This window comes from Bison bison, unplaced genomic scaffold (assembly GCF_000754665.1).
Source record: "Bison bison bison isolate TAMUID 2011002044 unplaced genomic scaffold, Bison_UMD1.0 scf7180017864034, whole genome shotgun sequence".
In the NCBI taxonomy this organism is placed as follows: Eukaryota; Metazoa; Chordata; class Mammalia; order Artiodactyla; family Bovidae; genus Bison; species Bison bison.
Window position 1 is genome coordinate 5029251 of NW_011494606.1, and position 9397 is coordinate 5038647.

At 46.4% G+C, this 9397-nt stretch overlaps 1 protein-coding gene across 4 annotated transcripts in view; it reads right to left on the reverse strand.

Annotated features, from left to right (window-relative positions):
• The window catches only part of SMAD3 (SMAD family member 3), a 127520-nt gene that overhangs the window by 73111 nt on the left and 45012 nt on the right, over positions 1-9397 (reverse strand). The window lies entirely within an intron of this gene.

A 9397-nucleotide genomic window follows, 5' to 3' on the forward strand; every position in this document is an offset into this window, starting at 1 on the left:
AAGGGGTACCCAGTGAAGAAATGCTGTGCATCTCAGAGAAAGGGCAGACCTCAGCGGGTCGGGGCTCCTGAGGAAGGCACCACCGAGCAGGTGGCATGTGGGGTGGTATCTTAAAAGACAGCTTAGGAAACTAGCATTTTTATCCCATGAGGTATTCTGCACTCAGTACCCCCACATCACAGGGAGAGAGCACATAGTCTTACCTGGCTGTTTGAAACTGCTCTTTTACATCCTAGGTTGGATGAAAAATCTCCTAGAGAAGGGCACTGTCTAAGCAGATCTCTTTTATTTTTTTCTTTGCGGCGAGGGGTGGGTTCTTTGTGACAAATTGACTCCCCCTTCCTAACTCTGCTGCTGCTGCTACTGCTGCTGCTAAGTCGCTTCAGTCATGTCCGACTCTGTGCGACCCCATAGACAAAAGCCCACGAGGCTCCCCTGTCCCTGGGATTCTCCAGGCAAGAACACTGGAGCGGGTTGCCATTTCCTTCTCAATGCAAGAAAGTGAAACTGAAGACGCTCAGTCGTGTCTGACTCTTAGTGATCCCATCGACTGCAGGTCCTAATTCTAATGCAGTCTAAAAGTAAGATATCTTTGGACCAAAGTTCACTGGCCCCAGCCCTCCCTCACTCAAAACTGCCATTTATTTACAGAAAACATCTGAGATTCGCTTTATTCTAATTCTGGTAAGGAACGCGCTCTAAAGAGGGAAGCTCCATCTGTATTTTTCACTCTCGCCCCTGGTCCTCTCAGCCAGGCTGGACAGCCCCTCCCTGGGTCCCCACTGCAATCCCTATGTGGGGTGGTATGTTATGTGTCCCTCTCCCCTTGCTGGGGGGTAGTGGGCACCCTGCACTGTGCCAGGCGCATGGTCAGCACCCACCACAAGCATGTGAAATAATGCATTTCAGACTCTTAATAAGGAGTTCTTGCAATAAATGATCTCTGGGTTGTGCTTGGCATTATATGCCTTCTGTGCTATCACTAAAACATCATTACATGATCATGTCTCTAGGCATTTTAAAGCAAACAAGAGTCTCTAAAGAAGGTTTGAGGAACTTCCCTGATGGTCCAGTGGCTGAGACTCCACGCTCCCAATGCAGGAGGCCCAGGTTTGCTGCTTAGTCAGGGAACTAGATCCCACATGCCACAGTGAAGATCAAAGATCTTGAGTGCCACAACTAAGACACAGGAGAGCCAAATAAACAAATAAGGATAAATGTTTAAAATGATCATTATTAAAATGTGAAATGCCAGGCTTCAACTCACAAGCTGAAATCAAGACTGTAGGGAAAAATATCAACAACCTCTGATATGCAGATGATACCACTTTAATGGCAGAAGGCAAAGAGGAAATAAAGAGCCTCTTGATGAAGCTGACAGGGGAGAGTGAAAAAACTGGTCTAAAACTCAACATTCCAAAAACGAAGATTATGGCATCTGGTCCCATCACTTCACGGGAAACACATGGAGAAAAAGTGGAAACAGTGACAGATTTTATTTTCTTGGGCTCCAAAATCACTGCGGATGGTGCCTGCTGCCACAAAATTAAAGGACTCTTGCTCCTTGGAAGGAAAGCTATGACAAACCTAGACAGAGTATTAAAAAGCAGAGACATTACTTGGTCAACAAAGGTCCGTCTGGTCAAAGCTATGGTTTTTCCAGTGGTCAGGTACAGATGTGAGAGTTGGACCATAAAGAAGGCTGAGTGCTGAAGAAATGATACTTTCAAACTGTGGTGCTGGAGAAGACTCTTGAGAGTCCCATGGACAGCAAGGAGATCAAACCAATCAATCCTAAAAGAAATCAACCCAGAATATTCATTGGAAGAACTGATGCTAACGCTTAAGGTCCAAAATTTTGGCCACATGATGCAAAGAGCTGACTCACTGGAAAAGACCCTGATGCTGGGAAAGATTGAGAGCAGGAGGAGAAGTGGGTGACAGAGGGTGAGATGGTTGGATGGCATCACCGACTCAATGGACATGAGTTTGAGCAAACTCTAGGAGATGGTGAAGGACAGGGAAGCCTGGTGTGCTGCAGTCCATGGGGTCACAAAGAGTCAGACATGACTTAGTGAATGAACAACAATAAAGAAATGAAGCAATCACAACTGAAAAAAAAAAAAAAAGAAGGCTTGAAAATCTGTGCTAAATAAACCCATCTCTTTCACATGAGCTTGGAGGGCTTCCCAGAAGGAAGGGAAACATCCCCACACCCACCAGAGTCTCACGCCCCGCACCACCTGCTCTAACCCATTTGGGGACCTGGTGACTTCCTAATGATCAGAAGGGGACAGCCACTCTGTGCAGTGAGGTCTGCACGGGGCTGGGGCTCAGGGAACCACGGCCTGACCCTGAGGGTAGCCCCACTACCACTTCTGCTTTGGGGCACATGGCTTCCTCCTCTGTGAAATGAAGGAGCCGAGCTGTCAAGATCTGAGGGCCCTGCTGGGTCTGCCAGGGGCTCTTTCCTGACTTTCAGGTCTGACCAAAAAAAAAAAAACAACCCTGCCCATTAGCTCCTTCTGCCAGAACCCAGGGTCACCACCTGAGTGAGGCTGGGTGGCAAGAAAGAGTCTGGATTTTAGATCAAAAGACCCTAATTGGTCTCCTAATCAGTGTTTTCAGCCTGTGAGGCCTCCAGAAACCTTATGCATCCGAAAAGGATTATGAGTCACCCCAATGGCTCTATAAGACAGACCAGTCATGGCCCTAGACCTCAAGAAGCCAACCTTCCACGTGGAGAGGCAAAGACACTTTCACACAGGGTGTATCTGGGGGTTAAGGAGGTGGAGGGCCCAGGAGGACTGGGTGGGGGAGCCCAGAACGGCTTCCTGGAGGAAGTGAGCATGGGGATTTCCGAGCAGTTTACAAGTTTTTTTGAGATAAACATTGCATTTATCTGCTTTCTTACCTTCTGACCTTTGCCTTCAAAATTGGACATGCCATCATATCTAGTCATAAGATGCTTCTCCAACCATGAAGTAAAAAGCTAGCTGCCTGGGTCACTTCCCCATGGGTGAGAAGCCATCTGCTCAGCTCACTGAACACGTGTCCATTTCCTCCATGTCGAATGGATAACACCAGAGGCCTTCCTCATTTCTTGCTCCTCGGCTCTCCTGTCTCGGCTTGTGAGCGCCTACCTAGAACTCCCTCCTCTCGGGCCTTCCCGCTCCCTCGGGCTCTGAAGAGCACTCCCAGCACCAGTGACTTCTTCACTTCTGATTTCCTATGGCACCTACTTTCAAGACTACTCACAGGACTGCTAGGAATAACCACCATCTTCATCACAGCAGCCCCCTTTTCCTGCATGCTCCCGCAGCCCCACACTTGCATGACCCACTTATGATCACAGCAGTAGCCACACAACCCCATGAGATGGGCGCTATGTTTATCCCCACCATGCCAGGATGGGTCTGATACTCAAAGCATATGTCCCTGGCCTGGTCACCTGGTACTCTGTGGGTAAGATTTCCCCTCGCATGGCAAGGGATGAATCGGTATCCTAGGGCAGGATGTCCCGGAAGTGCCTTCCAAGGCCCTTACATCAACTATCATGCCCTGATGGCGCCAGCACCTGTGATGAACTTAGCCCCTAGCAGCTGCTCCAAAAAGACCCCCTGAAGGAAATCAAATAGGAGATGCTAGAGATCCACGTCCACAGCCCTCCAGGCAAACTTCTCTCTGTTGTTAAACGTTCCTCCTTCCTCAAGGCTTCTGCACTTGCTCTTCCCTCTGTCCAGGCTGCTCATAAATCACCTCTTCCCGTGGTGACCCTTACTCACCGTTTACACTTCAGATCAAATGTCACTTCCTCCAGGAAGCCTTCCCTGACCACCACTCCTTCCACAAACAGAATCAGGTCTCCTTGCCTACAGTGCTCAGGCCCTCTCCCTGTCCTCATTCATGGCCCCCAAGGTCTACAATGTGACATCTGTGATTGGTGGGTTCCCCAGACTGCAGGTGCCTTGTCTCAAGGCAAGGACTCTCTTTGTTCACCACAGAATTCAGAGCCTGGCTGAGGGGAAGCGATCAATAAGATATGCTGAATGAATGAATGAGTGAGTCCATGTCATTAAACCTTATCTCAGCCTCAACATCACTCCTGAACACAGACTGCCAGACATCTTCATCCCCACTACACTGATGAGAAAATTGTGACTCAGAGGACACATGTCTGTCACCTGGGGTCAGAGGCTTGGTAAAGACTAGGACAAAAATGCCCCCAAAGGGTAAATGCCCCCAAAGGGTCACAGAGTTTTCCTGTTGGATTTGCTGGTGACTGGCACAGGTCTCAGCACACAGGAGGTTTGGAGACCTAAGGAGATGGACACGGGAGCCAAATGACCTCCCAGGTGGGCCAAAACAACTTGTTTTGGTGGTTGTTGGCCAGCATCATGTTCCCATCCTAACAGATTCTGGAGCAAGGCCACATTCTGTCTGCAACCTGATTCCACTCTGCTTGCTCTCTTCTGAGAATATCGTGAGGGGCTGGAAGGATACAGAGAAATCCACGAGTGTAAGTGAGACTTTACTTCTGGAGAGAAGAGACTTTCTTTCATCTCATCATGTGAGTAAAGTGCCAAGGCACTCCTGGAGGTGCCCACAGCCCCCAGAGCAACATAAATTCTCAGCTTGCTGGTTCGACCCGACACACATTTGAGAGTACTGGGTCAGGAGTCAGACACGGGTTTCTCAGCCCACCTCTGCCCATGACCACCTGGTGACCCCAGGCAACTCAGCATCCGCATACGCACAGTGGGGGAGACAGCGCCCACCCTGTCTCCCTCGCTGTGGTCAGGCTCAGACAAGACAGCAGGAGCGAAACAGTCTCTGTAAGTCCCAGGCAGTAATCAGATGTCTACATTCTTACATTATTACAAGGCCACTGCTGGCCAAGGGCCAAGAGGTGCAGAGGGTGATCCCTGGGGGGCTGCTTTTTGACACCCAACCCCATGGAGGCAAATGTAACTTTAAAGGAAACTGCTCTTACCTGTTCAAAGATACCCAAAGCAGAAAGAGTGCTGGCCTCTTACACTCCCTAAATTAGATCAAGAATGGGGGCCAGCAAGTAGAAAAGGAAGGACAGGTGAAATCAAAGCCAGGATTCCCTGGGCTGGAGTCATCTCTTGACACGTTACTAGCTGTGTGACTTAGAACAAGTAGCTTACACACGCCGAGCCTCCATTTCCCCATCTGTAAACGGTGAAACAGTAACCTCCCCTAGAGGCTGGTGTTCAAATCTCTCTTTTTTAAAAAAAAGAATGTTACCAACAAATAGTAAAGCCCTTTATTAGGGATGAGATGGAGCAGGCCACCCAACATGACGCATGTAGTCAGTTAAAGGCAGTTTGCTTCTTTGCCCCGTGAGGGAGCCTGTCTGGGTGGGCCTCTTTGTAGAGTGACCAGGCCTGTGCCAAGCACAACCACAGGTGGTGGTGGCCCCAATTCTAGGAGAAGCTGTCCAGTTTGGGCCAGGACCTCCCTCACACATGCTGGATTTTTCCATTAGGCAGGGAAGCAGGAAGGCATGTCAGAGTGAACAGAAAGGATGGTCCAGCACGCAGGAGGTAGAAAGGTGGGTGGGCTCCAAGGTGGGTGAAGCAATGCTGCCTCCCTTCTAGGTCACTGCCGTGTCTCAGAGCAAAGCCACCCAGCACTCATCACTACCTGGCCAGCTCTCAAGGAGCTAATGGCAGTAAATAACTCCTAAAACACAGCCAGAAGGGCGAGCAAGCACTTCACTTCTCTACCTCCAAATGAGCCTCAAAATCCTAACCTGATTGCAGAAGTGTCACTGAAGCAGGGAATACACATTCAGAATTTTAGAAAGCATTCAATCAACATTTTTTTAAAGTACCCCCCCCATGTCCCTTCCTAGGCATGATGGGGGGATGTGAGGGAAGACACAGTTCCTGCCTTCAAGAAGCTATCAGGGGAATTCCCTGGTCGTCCAGCGGTTAGGACACCACACTTCCACTGCAGGGGCCTTGGGTTCGAACCCTGGTCAGGGAACTAAGATCCGACAGGCTGCCTCGTGCAGTCAGAAAAAAAAAAAAGATGGATTATTAAAAAAAATGTTATCAGTCCAAAGAGACAGAACACAACTGAAACAATTATATGCTCAAGAATCTCTGGCCCTAGGACCCACAGGGGAAAGTCTCTCACGTTGAAGCCCCTGAAAATATTGGATTCCTCCTTAGGGGAGGAAAAAAACTTTTTTCTTTAAATCCCATGGCACATATGTTACTCTGTTCAGAGGTCACATTTCCATTTTACCTTCAGCTGATAGGAGGCTCAGAGCCAAATTTGCAAGCTACATCTAACAATCCCACAAACCTTTATAATACACAATACTGTGTACTAACATTACCTTTGATCTCATCTTATTTTCCAATCCTTTTCTCCTCTTCCCCTGATTTCCCTATCTCAATCCTTTTTTGTTCACTGTACTTGAGACTTATCTCAAATTCTTTTTTGGAACAAGGTAAATGATTAAAAACGTTTTTTTAAACTTGATTAGTATTACAAAGCTGCAGCAATCAAGGCTGGCATGAGGATGAACACATAGACCAATGGAATAGAACTGACAGTCCAAAAATAAACCTTTACATTTATGATCACTGATTTTTTAAATTTAATTTTACTTGTAATTGGAGGAAAATTACTTTACAATAGTGTGATGATTTCTGCCATACAACATGAATCAGCCATAGGTATATATATGTATTCTTAATCACTGATTTTTTATAAAGATGCCAAGACCAGCCAGTAGGGAAATAATAGTCTTTTCAAATAGTGCTTGAACAACTGTATATCCATATACAAAAGAAGGAATTTGGACACCTATCTCATATCATAAACAAAAATTAAATTAAAATAAATCAAAGATCTAAATATATAAGCTAAAATTACAGAGCTCTTAGAAGAAAACAAGGGAGTAAATCTTTGTGACCTTAGGGTGAGATAATGGTTTCTTAGATATGACACCAAAAGCAAGAGCAACAAAAGAATAAATACATTTAGCGTCATCAAAATTAGAACCTTTTTGTTTCAAAGGACACCATCAGGAAAGTGCGACAATTCAAGGAATGGGAGAAAACATTTGCTAACCATCTATCTGAAAGGGGAATTTGTATCCAGAATACACGAAGAACCCTTAAAGCTCAACAAGAGAAAGACGACCTAAATTAAAAAGTGGGCAAAGGATCTGAACAGATATTTATCTAAAGCAGACAGACAAATGGCCAATGAGCATATGAAATGATGCTCAGTGTCGTTAGTCATCAGAGAAATGCAAACCAAAACCACAGGGTGATACCACTGCACACCCAGTAGAATATCGAAAATAAAACAGACAACGACAAGTGTTGGGAGAAACTGGAACCCTTGAACACTGCTGGTGGGATTTGTAATATACCCCCACTTTGGAATAGAAGCCAGTTCCTCAAAGAGTTAAAGGTAAAGTGATAAATGACCCAGTAATTCTACACCTAGAGATATACCCAAGAGAAATCAAAACACAACCACACAAAAACTTGTACAGCAGTAATATTCGTAATAGCCAAAAAGGAGAAACAACCCAAATGTTTATCAACTGACAAATGGACAAACAAAATGTGGATACAGCCATATCATCTAATATTATTTGACCATAAAAAGGAATGAAGGACTGATACATGCCACGACATGAGCCTTGCCAACACTATGCTCAGTGAAAGATGCCAGTCACGAAAGACCAATACTGTACGACTCCATTGTATGCAATGCCCCAAAGAGGCAAATCCATAGAGATAGAAAGTAGATCAGGTTTCCAGAGCAAGGGGGTGGAGGGTAGATGAGCAGTAGCTGCAGATGGGTATGAAGTTTCTCTTAGGGTTAATAAATATATTCTGAAATTGGACAGCAGTAATGGTTATAGAGGGCATCCCAGGTGGCGCAGTGGTAAAGAATCTGCCTGCCAATGCAAGAGATGCAAGAAACATGGGTTCAATCCCTGATCAGGAAGATCCCCTGGAGTAGGAACTGGCAACCCGCTCCAATATCCTTGCCTGTACAAATCCCATGGACAGAGGAGCCTGGTGGGCTATAGTCCATGGGGTCGCAGAGTCGGACGTGATTGAGCGCACACACATACACACAATGGTTACAGAAGTGTTAATCCACTAAAACCAATGAATTGTATATCTTAAGAGAGTAAATTTCATGATATATGAATTATATGCTAATAAAACTTTTTAAAAGTTCTTTTTTAAGGTTGGTTAAATAAAGTCAGGAGTTGTATTAACAGTAACTCACTGGTGCTGGTTTCTTAATTTTGACAGAAGTACTGTGACAACGTAAGCTGTCAACATCAGGAAAATCTGGGTGCCAGGTACATGGGGACTCCCATGTTATGTCTGCAATTTTTCTGTAAGTCTACAATTATTCCAAAATAAAAAGTGTACTTCACAAAAAGGTGGCTCCTATAGAGTTAACTATTATGTAATTATTGAATGAGGCTACACAACTGTAGTGTACCTCCCCTCTAGAAGGCAGCTGCTCAAGGGCAGACAGAGCTCACAGGTCTAGTCCGCAGATTCTCAATGCACGTCAGCAGGGGGGCTGTATGTGTAACAACAAATGTGGTCCTTTTCCCTCCTGCAAGAGCGGGGAAAGATCCCTGAAGCTTCACGACCATACCAGAAGGGAAACACTGTCACCCAGGAAGCCATCAGCCCAAGGGACTCTTAGTTTCCACCACTGTTTACATATACATGCAATTGTGTTTGGCCAAACCCACTGTCCACTTAAGCCAAACCCTCTGACACAGCCTGCGGTGGGCTGGGGTCCTGGGACACCTAGCCGGGCATTGCTGACCCTCCCTCCTCCAGCAGAGGAGGTAACTCTCTTGATGTCCCATTGCATACACATTGCATATAACCTGATTAGGGCCCCACAGACCTCTGCATGTTTACAAGTCTCCTCCCCTAACTGAATCTAAGTCCAAGGGCAGAGACAATCCTTTATTTATTCTTATTCCCCCAAGGTCTTATAGATATACACCCAAGCAATGATCAAGTTCAGTCATAAATGGGTAAACTGGGAGAGTTCAGGAAGCATAGGGTAACATCATTCCTACAGGAAATCTAGTCTCAGCAGAGAAGGACTAAAAAGCAGAAATCCTTCCTGGTCTTCTCTTTCTTACATGGACATCACTAGTGGGTTGAGGTTTTGGTTTTGCGAGCACAGGGTGGGTATCTCAGTCCGACCAACCTGGGAGCCGCAGCTGCTTGTTTTCTAGAGACACGGGTGGTGGCAACTGGGCTGTGGGGGTTGGGGTAGGGGGGCAGGCTTCACATGCTCTGCCAAGCTGATGGCAGCGCTGCTTCCTGTGGGGCCACTGACATCAAAGGCC